Raw genomic sequence first — 14,175 nt, 5'->3', positions numbered from 1 at the left:
TTTCGTCAGCCAATTGGTGCCTACCCCTAGGAGTTATTACCATGTTATTTGTTAACCAATAAAGTGCTTTAGACAATAGGGATGAGGTAGATTCTTCCTGACCAGGCTGCAGAAGAGGAACATTGGCTAAAACCAAGACCAATGGAGAGGCCTCAACTATCAACTCTACCGAGCCATTTACAGATTCTGGGGCGGAGGATGCATCTGAGGGAACATCTTTATTCTCTGCACTATCTAAAATGGATATCAAGGGAGCCACCGGAGGAACTGGTAGTGAGGAAGCCCCACCACCCACCAAAGAAGAAGAGGCCTTACTGGACTCAACCCTACTAGAAACAGCATCTGGTAGTTTGCCTACTTCAGATAAGGTTTGATTCAGCAAACCCCCAAGGCGATTCACTTCCTTAGTGAGTTTATCAATTCTGCCTAACAGCGGATTAACAATGTCCTTTATCTTAGTGTCTATCATACTCAGTAAGTTCTTAAATTGACCACTAGTAAGAGACATAGAAACGTCATCCAGAGTGACATCTTCTTCCCTTGCGGATTTGCTAGGGGGCGATGCAATCTTTTTGCGGCTTGATCTGAGCCCAAATCGTTTCGGCTGTGGCTGTGGCTTTTTAGCCCCTCTGGTGGATCGTGGAGCGGGCACCGGAGTGGGGGCTTTGTCCTCGGGTAGTTGTTGTTCAGTCTCCATATCACTCTCGCTGTCTAACTCAATCAGAACCGACCGGTTCATTACAGCGATATCAGCTTGGTCAGATTCACTTACAGGTGGACAGCAGGAGGTAGGTTGCTCCGTGGACTCGGCAAAAGCTGAAGCCGGCGAAGTTGGTGAACCCAGGGCAGACGGTGAACTCAGGCCAAGCGAAGATCTCCTGTCACTATTAATTTTGGCAACTACCTGAAAGATATAGTTGTCCATAGTGTTTTTTGCAGGGGATAACTTTTTGCCGGGCATAATTCACTAACAGGCAATGCTTTTCGTAAGCACGGGGTGAACAGGTGCTCCAAGAGGCAACAATTCAATAAATAACCCCCAGCTATAACACAGGCTCACCTCCTTGAATCAGGTTTTTTAGCAGAGTAACGGGCCCAACCCAACCTTGTCCAGCCTCGGACGGCCTCAGACGGCCCGCCCTTTGCCCGGGCTTAGCCCGGGCTTAGCCCGGCGCCTGCCCGCGCGCGTCCCGCGACGCGGGAAGGGATGCCCCTTTTTGTGCGCCTCCTGGCGCGCTCAGCCTCGACGCGACTTCCGTCCAGGTCGCGGAGGCTTCTGGGGCTTGTGGTCCTCAACTCCCCCGCTCGGCGGCAGCACCGGTGGTCAGAGGCTGCAGCGGGGGGAGGAGACCGGCGATGTCAGGGGAGCGCGCTGGGCGCCACAAGCAGGTCCCGCGGTGGTGAGGAAGAGCCCAGCGGACAACAGCAGCGGAGAGCCAGGGAGCTCCGGACAGCAACAGCAGGTAACTGGAAAGAGAACACTCCCACTCCCCAGCAAGGGATGCCCCTTTTTGTGCGCCTCCTGGCGCGCTCAGCCTCGACGCGACTTCCGTCCAGGTCGCGGAGGCTTCTGGGGCTTGTGGTCCTCAACTCCCCCGCTCGGCGGCAGCACCGGTGGTCAGAGGCTGCAGCGGGGGGAGGAGACCGGCGATGTCAGGGGAGCACGCTGGGCGCCACAAGCAGGTCCCGCGGTGGTGAGGAAGAGCCCAGCGGACAACAGCAGCGGAGAGCCAGGGAGCTCCGGACAGCAACAGCAGGTAACTGCACGTTTTCAAAATGTATTCTTTAAAAGTAGCAATGACTGTCAAAAGACTCTGACGCTGCTTAAGACGGTCAGGGGACTCGCGGATCAAAAATACGTGGCTGGGTTAGGGATCTGGAAAGAGCTGCCCCTGGGGAAACTCCAGCACGGGTCCTCCTCCCTCATGGTGTTCGTGCCGAATGCGCACCTATGCTCATGACGGAACCGTTCCGTCATGAGCATCGAAGGGGTTAAATCATTCACCAACTCTCTTAGATTACCATATGTATCTTCCTCTTCTATCGTGGTGAGTGTGTGTATCACATTTACATCTTTTATGGACAGTGAGGATTGTGGAGATGCATTAGGTGTATTAACTAGAGTGGTCTGCCTATGTTTGAAAATTTGTTTTCATTTTAATTTATGCACAAATTTAAATAAATCAGTATGTGCATCTGTGAAATCACATGATTAAGATAAACAGAAATTTAAACCTTTGCTAGGTAGATTTTCTTCAATGGGAGACAAAGTGTGTTTAGACAAATTTACAATCTTGATGCTCGTGTTGTCATTATCGTTTGCTGTCTTTTGAATACCTATTAGATTCTGGAGATTTATCACCTGTTAAGATTGAATTTGGTTTGGTGTCTGGTTTGGACACCTGATTTTATTTTTGCGTCCACTTCTCCTCCTCTTCCCATTGGTTTCTTTTTGTTGCCCAGGCGATATCTTTGAACTACCTTTAAAAAATGCGAAGCTGGTTGTTCTAAAATATCAGAGCCTGACGCTCCCCCTTGCTCACTCTCAACTGAGGAGAGGGAGACACTGTTCGAGAACACACTTCGGTCCATAGATCTATTCAGACTACCAGTTGCTTGTCTAACTGGGATATCATCATATTTTTTGACGAAGGTAAATATTCTTCCCTTAGTATAATCTCCTTTGTCTCTCAAGATCTTCTTTTGCTTTTTATCTCTTAGGTAGATCTGGTAACTAGCAAGTTCGCCTTTTAAAATCTCATAGTTCTTTTTTGTCGCATCATTCAACTTCATTTCTCTGAACTCCATTTCAGGTTTATCAATCTCTTCTCTTACTTTGGCAACTTTCCTCTCAACATTTTTAACTAAAAGGTCCATCATCCTATATGATGCACCGTACAGCCCTTCTTCCCAATCTTTAATTAAATCTGTATCAAGATCCTCAAAGTTGGGGAATATCATTATACAGAGTCCCCTAGGGATCCCTCTATTCTCCAAATACTTGCGCAAGGTGTTTCCATCACACCGCTTGCTTCCTTAAGCGCTCCGGTTTAATACATTTTTGGGTGTCACTGGGATTTTGCTGAATAGATCGCCAAGCATGGCCTCCCGATTATCTTCAAATTTCATGATGGAGTGTTTTAAAGTTTAATCCCTAAAATAGTGCTAGGCTATCCAAAAACAGCAAATGATTTTCAGGAAAGGGTCTAGGATATAACACCGTATTTAGAATGGTATTTTGGAGCTCAATGTTCACCTCGTTTCAAGATCTGAGATTAATAGGCAAAGTATGGCCGTTATTACATTAAGTTTGGTGAAGCTGGGTGCCCCGTACATCAAGCGTAGTATTGAAAGCAACATGGAGAGATGACTTATGGGGAGTAAAACGTGACTTAAAATTTAGGTAAAATAGGCCTTTAGCTATAATAACTTGTATTCACCCATGTTCTGGATGAACAATTACAAATTGTGATTTTTATGTTTTGTTAGAGTCACAGGTCTTGTGTAATCTTTGAATCTTCGATTTAACATGTTATTACAAGAAGACTAATCAGGAAAATTTTGAAGAAATAGATAAAACATATAAAACTAAAACTTCCATAGATTTGTATCTGTGAATTTTGAAATTATTAACAGGTCTTGTATGTATGGCAACACGAATATATGCATTTTTTCTATCTTGCAGCGCCTGCAGCTGCTATTTTACCAACGGAACCCTATACGGGTACAAAAGACAAGTGCTTCTTTACCTGAGGGTCTCAATACGTAGGGACACAGATATGGCTCTGCTACGAATCATGCAATTAAGTTTTAAAATAGGAAGCATACATAAATATAACAGGGGTTAAGTGATTATAATATCTTATTATTTTCTAGAATAAGGATTATAAGAACTGCTCAATTTGAGAAGAGGAAACACTCATATGATTAAACGGATAACTGATGAGGTAACCATATAATGCTAAAAGCTTTGTTTCAATTTATTTCTTATTTCATTAAGGTGTTTTTAGAGGTATTGAAGTAAGTCTGCTGATCTCACAATGATGATATATCAGGCTGTGTATTGTCTTATGCGTTATTTGACTGTTTTATTACAAGTGTCTATCTAGGATTGCTTTTCTCCAAATGTTTTCCATCATAAGTATGTAAACTTTTCTCATTTTATGTTAGGTTTTATTAGCTAGCATGTACACATTTGCATATACATACAGAATATACAATCATGTTGCAAGTTTAAAAAAGTGCTTATATAATAAGCTTCCCATGCTGTCTTTCTGTTACGAATCAAGTGCGAGATGACTTAACATTGTAAATGTGAACTGCTGGACTTATGATTTTATATTGTATATATGGATTCATGGAGTTGAGTTGATAAAAAGACCATGGCCTCAGAATTAACTGATTGTCCTGCCAAATAGCAGTGTAAATATGTAAATAGAAGTGCTATGTATTTGCACTTGAACTGTGTAATAATTAAGGGTATTCACACATTAATGTTTTGAAAGGATTTTAAATCACTGTATGTTATCTATGTCTTGTAGCCCTGAAGAAGTCCTTAAATAGGACGAAACGCATTGGCTACTTTGAAGAGAAGAAAATAAACATTTTAAGAATAAAGATTTTTGTGAACTACTTCACTTGGTGGAACAGGTTTCTTATCTTTAATGAGTGTGGATCATATTATCAATGTGAAGGTAAAGAACCTGTAAAGACGTTGCAATATGCGCCAGGAAGATGCATATTTAGCCACATGGGGGGTTGACTGCACCTCGGAATGACCAACCCATTCCACATCTCATATAGGAGTCGCATTTGTGGAACCGGCAAGAGTGCACTTCCACTGCATGAGTGAAACTATCATCCAGCCAAGAGGGAGAAGGAGAGTGTAAGCACATGCTTGACAAGGACCGGAGGAAAGCATGATACAGAGCAACTCTGCGAATTAGCCTCTAACCATACCCCCTCTGTTCAGCTATATGTGACATGACACAGGACACTATTGAAAACGTGAGCACTTGGAACTCCTAATGGAGCTTTTCATTCCTGAAATTTCACATCTGTCATGTGGATAGTCTGGTATGCAAATGTGACATCCAATAGTTGTCAAGTTACCAATTTATTCTGATTGTTGTATTTAGCTTTTTGAGACAAATGCCATTTTGTTCCTCATGCCCGCCCACCTGCCCCAGGCTCAGTGTCCATTCTGTTATTTCCAGACCTCTTTCTGTAAAATATTTCCGAGTAGCTTCTGTCGATTCACATTCTGTCGCATTGTGATTGGGCTTTGAAATGTCCTATAGCTCTTCCATACTTAAAGAAACTGGGTGCGACAACTGCCTGAGAGCAGCTACTTCATGCACCACCTACTTCCCATTCTCAGAATGATAAGGAAGAGGGCTGCTTCCCACTGTGATGGTCTCCCTCCTGCCTTCCCCGTTTGAAGGGTCTTACCCAAATGAGCCTCATACAAGAGCTCCCTAATCTGTATTTGTTTGTTTGCCATGCTTTTATTCTCCTGCAAATGCTGCCTTGTGGTGAGGTGAGTCAAAACAAGACAAAACAATGGAACAATATGTGGGTGTGTCCCGTTGGGGGTCAGGGGTATTGTGACTAATTGAAACAAATGATTCTCATTCACACAATCCCTAGTGCCAATCTGAACACTATGACAATGGTGTTTGACCCATACCTAGTTCCTTATCAGCCTTTTATGCGTGGAGTGGACCGAGGAGAGACAAAGCTCCTTTCCTAGGGGAGCATGTGATTCTTGAGTTGGCAGAGTTAGCACCTGTCTTGTGCACTTTATTGCCCCTCAACTAAACTCTTAAATTCAGTTGAGTTATGGTGGGGGTGGGGGTAGCTAACTTTGCTGTGCCTATAGGCCATATGTAAAAAGATTTTTGGGAGGTCACAAATGGCCCGATTTGCAGAATTGGGAAGTTTGCAACCACAAAATTGCATTTTTAAATGTAAAAAAGCCAAATTGCCATTTGGTAACTTGTTACTGAATTGCAATTTAGGTTTGCAAGTCAGCATTTTAAAGGGGCTTTGAAGGGACTTGTTTATGGCGTCCCTTCCAAATACAGATGTGTTGTGGCATGTATTAAAGTTTTGCGAAGAAAGTAGGGTCTCAAAACATACATTTTTCATTGACTACTGAAAGGAAGCTGTAACCATTTGCAAATGGGAAGGGGACCCTGTTAGAACCCTTCCTCTTTGATAATTAAAAAAAGATATATTTTGTAGAGAAGCAGTGCTCCATGGACCACTCTCTACTGTTAAAAATTTAACTTGAAAGTTGTATTTTTCCTTCCTCAATAGGTTAACCCATAGAATCTTCACTCCTCTACTCAGATTTTTTGTAGGATGTTCTGGCTTTTACACATTCCTTAGTGGAGCACCCCATAGACTCAGAAAACCTTGCTTGCTTGTTGAAAGATCAGGGGGCATATTACCAAGCATGAGCGAAAAATATCGCTCAGCTTGGTTAGCGGCCGAAATGATATCGCAGAGCATCGCCGATTTTTTAATCGCTTAGGAGCCTTGATATTATCAAGGTTTATCTCCTAAGCGATAAAAATCGTCCGAAATGCATGAATATCGCTGTAAAGTCAGTGATACTCATGCATTACCGAGCTAATGCTCTTAGCCATGTTATCCACCTACCATTGGATAACATGGCTAAGAATGTTAACAAGGGGCAGATGTTAGCTTTTGGAGATATTCGCACTTAGCGCAAATATCTTCAAAAGTTGGTAATAGGAGATAGCAATGTTAGCGACTGTTTCCAGTCGCTAACATCTTGGCACGCCCACTTTGCATGTCATTAGTGATAAATATCACTGACATGCAAAGCGGGGCCCAAGATGGTCGCCATCTCCTACTAGCTGTCGCTAACTGGTGTTAGCGACAGCTAGGTAATAGGGAGATAAAATTATCTCCGCATTCTTGGCTTTTAAAGCCAAAAAAGCGGAGATAAACCCCCTTGATAATATGCCCCAGGTTTTCACAAGCTGGAAACAAAACCCAGGGCTAGCATAAATGCTTAAATAAGATGGATAATGCAGGGGGTCATGACTAGAATGGGATGATGGGGCTTTCATTGCTGGATCACTTGTTGCAGCCCTCCAGACCTGAAAGAAACTCTTGGCTTGCATCTCACAGGGAAAAGGCGCGAATGGCGGATTAACTCTTTCGCAGCTACCTCTCCACGCTCTTGGGTAGACCCACTAGAGTCTGTAAGCTGTGGATATTTTTAGAAAGCTGCATTGGCTGGTTTACACATGCGTATCTCTTGGGAATATTCCATAGACTCTGTTAACTTTGGTTTTTCAGAAAGCTCCATCTTCCATAGTGCTGGCACTCCATAGCTCTTCAGTGGATGCCGTAGACCTCACAAGCTCAGGTGGTTTTTAGGTCGAGCCTAGAGCAGCGCATGCGTTTCTGCTCAACTTTTAGTAAGGGATTTTCAATGGGCTACCCATAAGCTTTTCCTGGCATACAGCTTTAGTGCACGTGCTTGTGCTCACGTGCAGCCGCCATGTGGGTAATTAACTTTCATGCATGTCTTGACCCCCACTGTGCTCCGCACTTCTTTTGGCTTCACTCTGCCATCTGGCTTTCCTCGCGGCACCCCTCTGCCCCTCCCTCATCACAGAGCGTGTCTCGCGGCCACTTGACCCCCGCTGATGCCAACTGTGTGCGATGCCCAAAACCCCAGCGTCCTATATCCCGGCTCCTAAACCTCCGCCTATCCTCCGTCGCAAAAAGCGCCTCGTAAACCTAGTGCCATTCACCCCGCGCCATCGTGCTCTGAAGCAGTGTGTGTGTTTAGTGTCTCTCTGCCTCGTGTTTTGTGCATCTGTATATGTGTGTGCAATTATGCGCGTGTTGACAGGTCTTACTTTTGCATATCCGCACTGCAGACTTGCATACAGTCAGTTGCAAAATGACGGTCGCTACAGAAATGACAACGGGCTCAGGATAATCCTTATGAAAAGGACCCCCCCCCCGGCTCCCCCCCTGCCCTCAGGGAGGCAGAGGGGTGGTGACTCCTCTCTCCTTCACTGAACGTGCAGTTATTTTACAGTATGTCACATATATATTATTTGTGAAGGACATCCCACCCCAGGGTGCAGATTTACTAGCCCCTTGCGCCACTTTTGCGTCACTTTTAACATGGGAAAAGTGACGCAAAAGTGGCGCAAGGGGCTTGTAAAGCTGCCCCCAGGTCTTTAATCCCTGGCTTTCACCTCGCAGCTGAAATGCGGATACAATTGGTGGGCGCTAAAATGTGCTTAGACTAGAACCCTTTGATCGCACCTGCCACAACCTTCCTGAAAGTGCGCTATTTCCACGATAACCCTTGTACTCAGAAAAAGAGAGCGTGCTCCGTCCTTGCATGGTGGTGGTGAGGGGGGGTTCCATCGGTACGCGCATCCTCAAAGCTCGAGGACAGACATTGCGGTGAACCATGGTTATTGTTCTCCTTCTCTGCAGACTTCATTTGCTTACCCTCCTCTACCCCCCACACAGACAGAGAAAAGCCTTTTAAAGGTTATTTTTCAAATTAATTAAATAAAATGTAGATAACGAGCTTCCCTGAAAGTACAGAAATGAAAAGATCGGTTTAAAACTGATGTAATCTTTATCATCACGCCGCCTTTTGGCATGGGTTACTATTTAAACACTGGACACTTTGCATATTAACATGTTATCCCTGCACGCATAAGCGTACGTGCATTGACAACACACGTTCCTCCTGCACACGCACTCTTTCAATGAACATACTTACATGTGAAATCCAGAGTCAAAGCAAAGCACATGTGTCGCATGACTCAGAAAGCGAGCTTTTTATATCCACCATGTTGTCTCCTTCCGGGGAGATCGGTTCCAGGGAGAAAACATCTGGACGGTAGCCACATTGCTGTCCATTATAACTTAAACGCATTGGCATAGCCAATAGCTCTGCCTAAAAACTTATAAGGGCCCAAAAGCGAGACCTATTGGCTATGCCAATGCTTGTTTTTAGGATGCTGCTTTTGCAACAGGTTGTTCTTGTATCGATCCTGGGCCGCTTCAATAGCATGAGTAAGCCCTGGGAACTTTTAGGAAGCGGTGTCTTCCATAAGCTGCACCGCTGTCGTTACAATCTGGCCCGATAGATTCACTAAGCTCTGGTGTTTTTAAGCAGTTGTATCACCCAAGGCTTTACACCAGCGTTACCCCTGAGTGGAGCACATAGATTGTAAGCACCGGTGGGATGTAAGATGCTGCACTACCCTCGTTTGAACCCAGAGCCTCTTCAACGCTGGTGATTTAGGAAGCTGTCTTTTCCCGGGTGGCATCCACTGGGTGGCCTGTAGCCTCTGCTCACATCATTGATTTGTTATGCAGCCGCCTCCATGGGTTCCCATCCTCCAGGGTATGCTGCTGAGTAGATGACGGCACCAGAACACCTCAGACCAGCTTTGCATGTGGTTGTGCTTCCCTTTTCCATCCTATACTCTTGTCACTTCCAACATCCCTTGTTTAGTCTGTATCCCTCCATATGTAAACAACCCTCACCCGGCCCATCTCATGGCAGCATTCTTGCTTCCTAAGACCTACTTTGGATTTTGCACCTTTCAGCTGCACTTTCCTTTTCACATCTCTCTGATTTTTCCCCCTCCATCCCTTTCTCTTTCACTCTTCTACCCTGCTGTTCCCTCTAGCCCTAACCCCCTACAGTCTCCCTGCATGTACTTTTCCACGTCAGTATTCAGTACACCATCAGGAGTGCGATTGCCTCTTTCCTTTCCCAGTGATATATTTAGGACACACTTCTTTTTTCAGTCAGAATTTAGTCCACAGTGTTCTGATGTACAATATCACCCCCAGTTCTAAGCTTCCTTTGCTTCTCCATTCTCTTCTTGGATCTTAGTCAGCATCAGCACCGTGGCTGACGTCATTGCCCTCAGCATTTGGAGGAGAGTGAAAGCCAATTCAAGTCCATCTGAACTACACCTGCATTACTGTTGATGACGTGGTTTGGCCTAGAACACTGAGCAGCAGTTTGTGCTTTGAGCAATTCAGTAATAAGTTGAAGAAAAAGAAAATCATAAACTTTGGGGGATCCTCTGCTTAATTTGTGGCTGTACTTGCTTGCCCCATCACTGTGCTTGACAATGGAGGACATAGAAGAAGTGACAGGCTGTGTACTAAGCATTCACTGCACCTGAAGGTACTTTCCCTCTTGTATATCACACCTTCAATTATTCAATCAATCAATCAATCAGGGTTTTTAAAGTGTGCTACTCATCCGTGAGGGTCTCAAGGTGCTGAAGGGGAGGAGAACAGATCTGTTCAGCCGAAGAGCCAGGTCTTGGGAGTCTTCCTGAAAGTGTTCAGGGAGGGAGTGTACCTTCCACTTGCTCCTTAAAAGAAGACTAGAAGGTGCAAGGGTGAGCATCGTCATCTTGAGGACGAGGACTGCCTTAGGGAACCACAACAGGAAGTGGGACACCATGTTACCTACTGTTTTGCTCTTCCTTAGGTGTAACACAATGTTGTGGTCCCTCCTTGGTCTGAGAGTTCAGAACGGTGCTCCCAGCTGCTCACCTCTTGGCTTTATCAGTCAGGTATTATAAAGGGCTTCTCTTCATGAACACAGTTTACACATCAACCCACAAATGATTCACGCTTTTATTTAAATTATTCCGTGTGGCCCTCCCTGAGGGAGCAAACTGACACATAAGTTATGTTGTGTGAATGTTAGAACTTGGACTACTGAGATGGATGAATGTTTAAGTGAGGCTGAACTTGATGGTGTCATATGTCTGGGACTTGGGAAAGTCAGTATCAATGAATGTTGAGAGAGCTCTATTCCTCAGTTGTATGCACGACTGCTTCTGTCAAAAGTGTGTGCAACTTTGTGCTAACCTGGACAGAATAGACATTACAGGGGGCGTGTCTTGCTCGCCGAGGTGAAATGTGTGGTATCCTCGCACTATCCCCTTTTACTATAGAATGTTCTAGCTATGATGCTCTGTGGAATGTTGGCAGTCTGTGGGCTTAGGCTGGCAGTTGGCTTGGGGCTGAGCATCTTGCAGGATGTTCCTGTTGGGGTCTTTATGGTTCATACCATCATATCTACTTAACTTACAATAAACCATCTAACTACATCAACTGTCTGAGGACTTAATTACTACAATATTTATGGCGACAAGGTGACCTTCCCACGTACTGGGCAAAGCAGCGAAGCAAAATTCAACACAATAACCCAGAAGTAGTCTTCAAAAGAAATAAGTCAAGAAATTCCTTCTTCACAGAGAAAAAGACGTGCGCAAGCAAGAAGATCAAGACCAAAGGAACAAGAGCCACAAGATACAATACAAGACAAGAAATATACCAAGATAGATACCATCTTCAGAGTAAGGAGCCACTAAAGAAACATCAGCGCAGTAAGAAAAAAGGACCCCACCAGTGTCCATCACATCGGACGGGCTTGCCAAAACGTGCTGTGAGTGGTTTCCTTGTACATATGGTCATCATATGCATCAGAAGTAAGCATGAAGTTATTTTTTTTTCTTGTTTTTGGCTCTTTGAAATTCAGTGCGACCTACGATCTGTCATTTAAAAAAAACTTGTGCCGGTTAAAGCATGTAGCACACTTTCTACACAGATTTAATTTAATCATTTTTTTGTCCTTTGTGTACATGGAAAAACCGGTACTTTTACGAGCCCAAGTTTAAAATAGACATGTTCTAATTCATCGTTTGATTTTCAATGCCTCTAAAGACATTAATCACTAGCTTACACCAAGCGGAAGCATTGTTTACATCTCCAGTTTGTTTTAATGGCACTGTTTACATCTCGTGGCTTTCAGCTTGCATTTGGCAGAGAAATGAACAAATTAATGGTTAAGCGTTTTTGTCAAGTCTCATTATTAGCGCTTAAATGGCGTGTGAAGCTGTGCCTTGAACTGTCTTGAAAAGAAGAAGTCTGAAGAACTTAATTGGGCACTCGAGGAAATGGAAATGTTTATTGTACACCGTAAAAAAATTTTTTGGTCAAAACACCATTTTCAACTGCGCCATGCAGTGTCCATGAGACATTAACTGTTTATTTAAATCTTGTTATTGTGCTCGAGCAACACGCAAAGCTTACCTTGGCTCCTGTGCACTTTGTGACGCCATGAGAATGCTTCTTCTTCACGTTTTGGAGCAGCACTGTGCGGAGAGCCACTCGGTGCAACGTGGGATACGTGACACCATTTTGTGTGCTGTATTCACTTGTCCATTGTCACCATGGCAACTACAAGGAGAGCCACGTCATTTTTCACTTAATCCTTCAACAAGGGATGTTAAAGACTTCAACAAGGGAAGTAAAAGACATGAAGCTTTACGCATTGACGGTATGGTTGTCCTGTCTGGCAGTGTTTTTTTTTTAAAAGAAGAAGACTAACAGTTTAAATCGGAGAAATTGCAGCTTCTACCTATGTAAGATCGACGTTCTGCTTTTGAGACCTCGGGTGAGAGATCGCTCACCGGAGCATAGACTTACTCTTTTATATTTTGCTGGTCATTTTATAATAGAGAAGTAGTATGTTGTGGTATTGTGTGTGACTGGCTGTGATTTTAAATTGTTTTGAGCTTATATGCATTTTTTTTTTGGCTGTGATCTTAAATAGCTTTGAACTTAAATGCATTTTGGGTTTCTATGCAGTTCTTTTTGTGATAACACGCATTAGTAGCGTTTTTGCGTTTCAATGCAGTTTGACACGCATTTTGTGTAGGAGTGGGTTTTAGTCCCGGATTAGTAGCGTTTTTGCGTTTCAATGCAGTTTGACACTCATTTTGTGTAGGAGTGGGTTTTAGTCCCGTGATCCTTAGGAGTGGGTTCTGGATTTATATCCTATTTAGGCAGTCCCATATCCTATTTTGAGAGGTGTTGAGAGGTGTTTTATTTTAGAATGGGTTTAGGTCCCATTACCCTGGCTCACACTAGTTTTAAAAATGAAATATTTAGTTTTATAAGAGGGGGTTTTAGTCCCACCTTTGTGTTTTTTCGTTAGGGGGTGTCAGTCCCACCTAGGTAACGTTACACTAGGGTTTGAGTCCCTTTAGTGTCCCTTAAGACAGGGGTGGCGTTTTTCTTGGTTACATCACAGTCTTCTCATGTGAGAAGCACTTTGGAGTGGGTTACGAGTCCTATTTCCCTAGTTAATGTTTTTGATTATCCTTGTTTAACACTCATGGTCCTTAGTTTTTGGGACAGGTTTAGGGTTACAGTCCCTTCATCCTTAAATTTTCTTTCACAGTCTGCTGACCGACAGGTAGGTTTTGGGTTTGGGTCCCATTTTTCTTGTTTTTGGGACACTCTTGGTCTTTTGTTTTTAGTGCAAGACATGGGTCTTAGTCCCTTCATCAACTATTTTACACTTAAGGGTAGGAATTTGGGGTTTAGGGTTCCTATTTTCTTATTTCACTGTAGTCTTTATCCATTTTTAGAAGGCATTCTTATTCCTATTAGAGGGATTACTTTATCAGCCTTGTTTTATGGTTTTCTTTTTAGGGTCGTAGTCCTATTGTGTCTTTTATTAGAGGAGTGGCATTATTTTATTCCTCTTTTCTGCAACACTTTCTTGGGTTTTGGTGAGCTCATTGCATTTCTGAAATGTAGGTTACTTTATGAGAGCTCAATGTTTACATATTTTAATTTTGTTCAAAATTAGAGGAGGAGGAGGATGGTAAGGTTTATTCTATCTGTTCACTTTCTTTCTTTCTTCTTTAACAGCTTTTGTATTTCTGTTTTCCCTCTCGTGATGTTATTTTAATTCCATCTTTGGGTTACAGATTTCTTTATATTTGTATTATATTTCTGTGCTTTGTTTTTCCCTTTAAGTTTATTGCTTTCCGTTATTAAAGGGAGAGGATAATGTGGTATCCTCGCACTATCCCCTTTTACTATAGAATGTTCTAGCTATGATGCTCTGTGGAATGTTGGCAGTCTGTGGGCTTAGGCTGGCAGTTGGCTTGGGGCTGAGCATCTTGCAGGATGTTCCTGTTGGGGTCTTTATGGTTTATACCATCATATCTACTTAACTTACAATAAACCATCTAACTACATCAACTGTCTGAGGACTTAATTACTACAATATTTATGATACCATCATATCTACTTAACTTACAATAA

The sequence above is a fragment of the Lissotriton vulgaris genome, chromosome 6 (assembly GCF_964263255.1).
Source record: "Lissotriton vulgaris chromosome 6, aLisVul1.2, whole genome shotgun sequence".
NCBI lineage: Eukaryota > Metazoa > Chordata > Amphibia > Caudata > Salamandridae > Lissotriton > Lissotriton vulgaris.
This window is presented reverse-complemented; position numbering follows the sequence as displayed.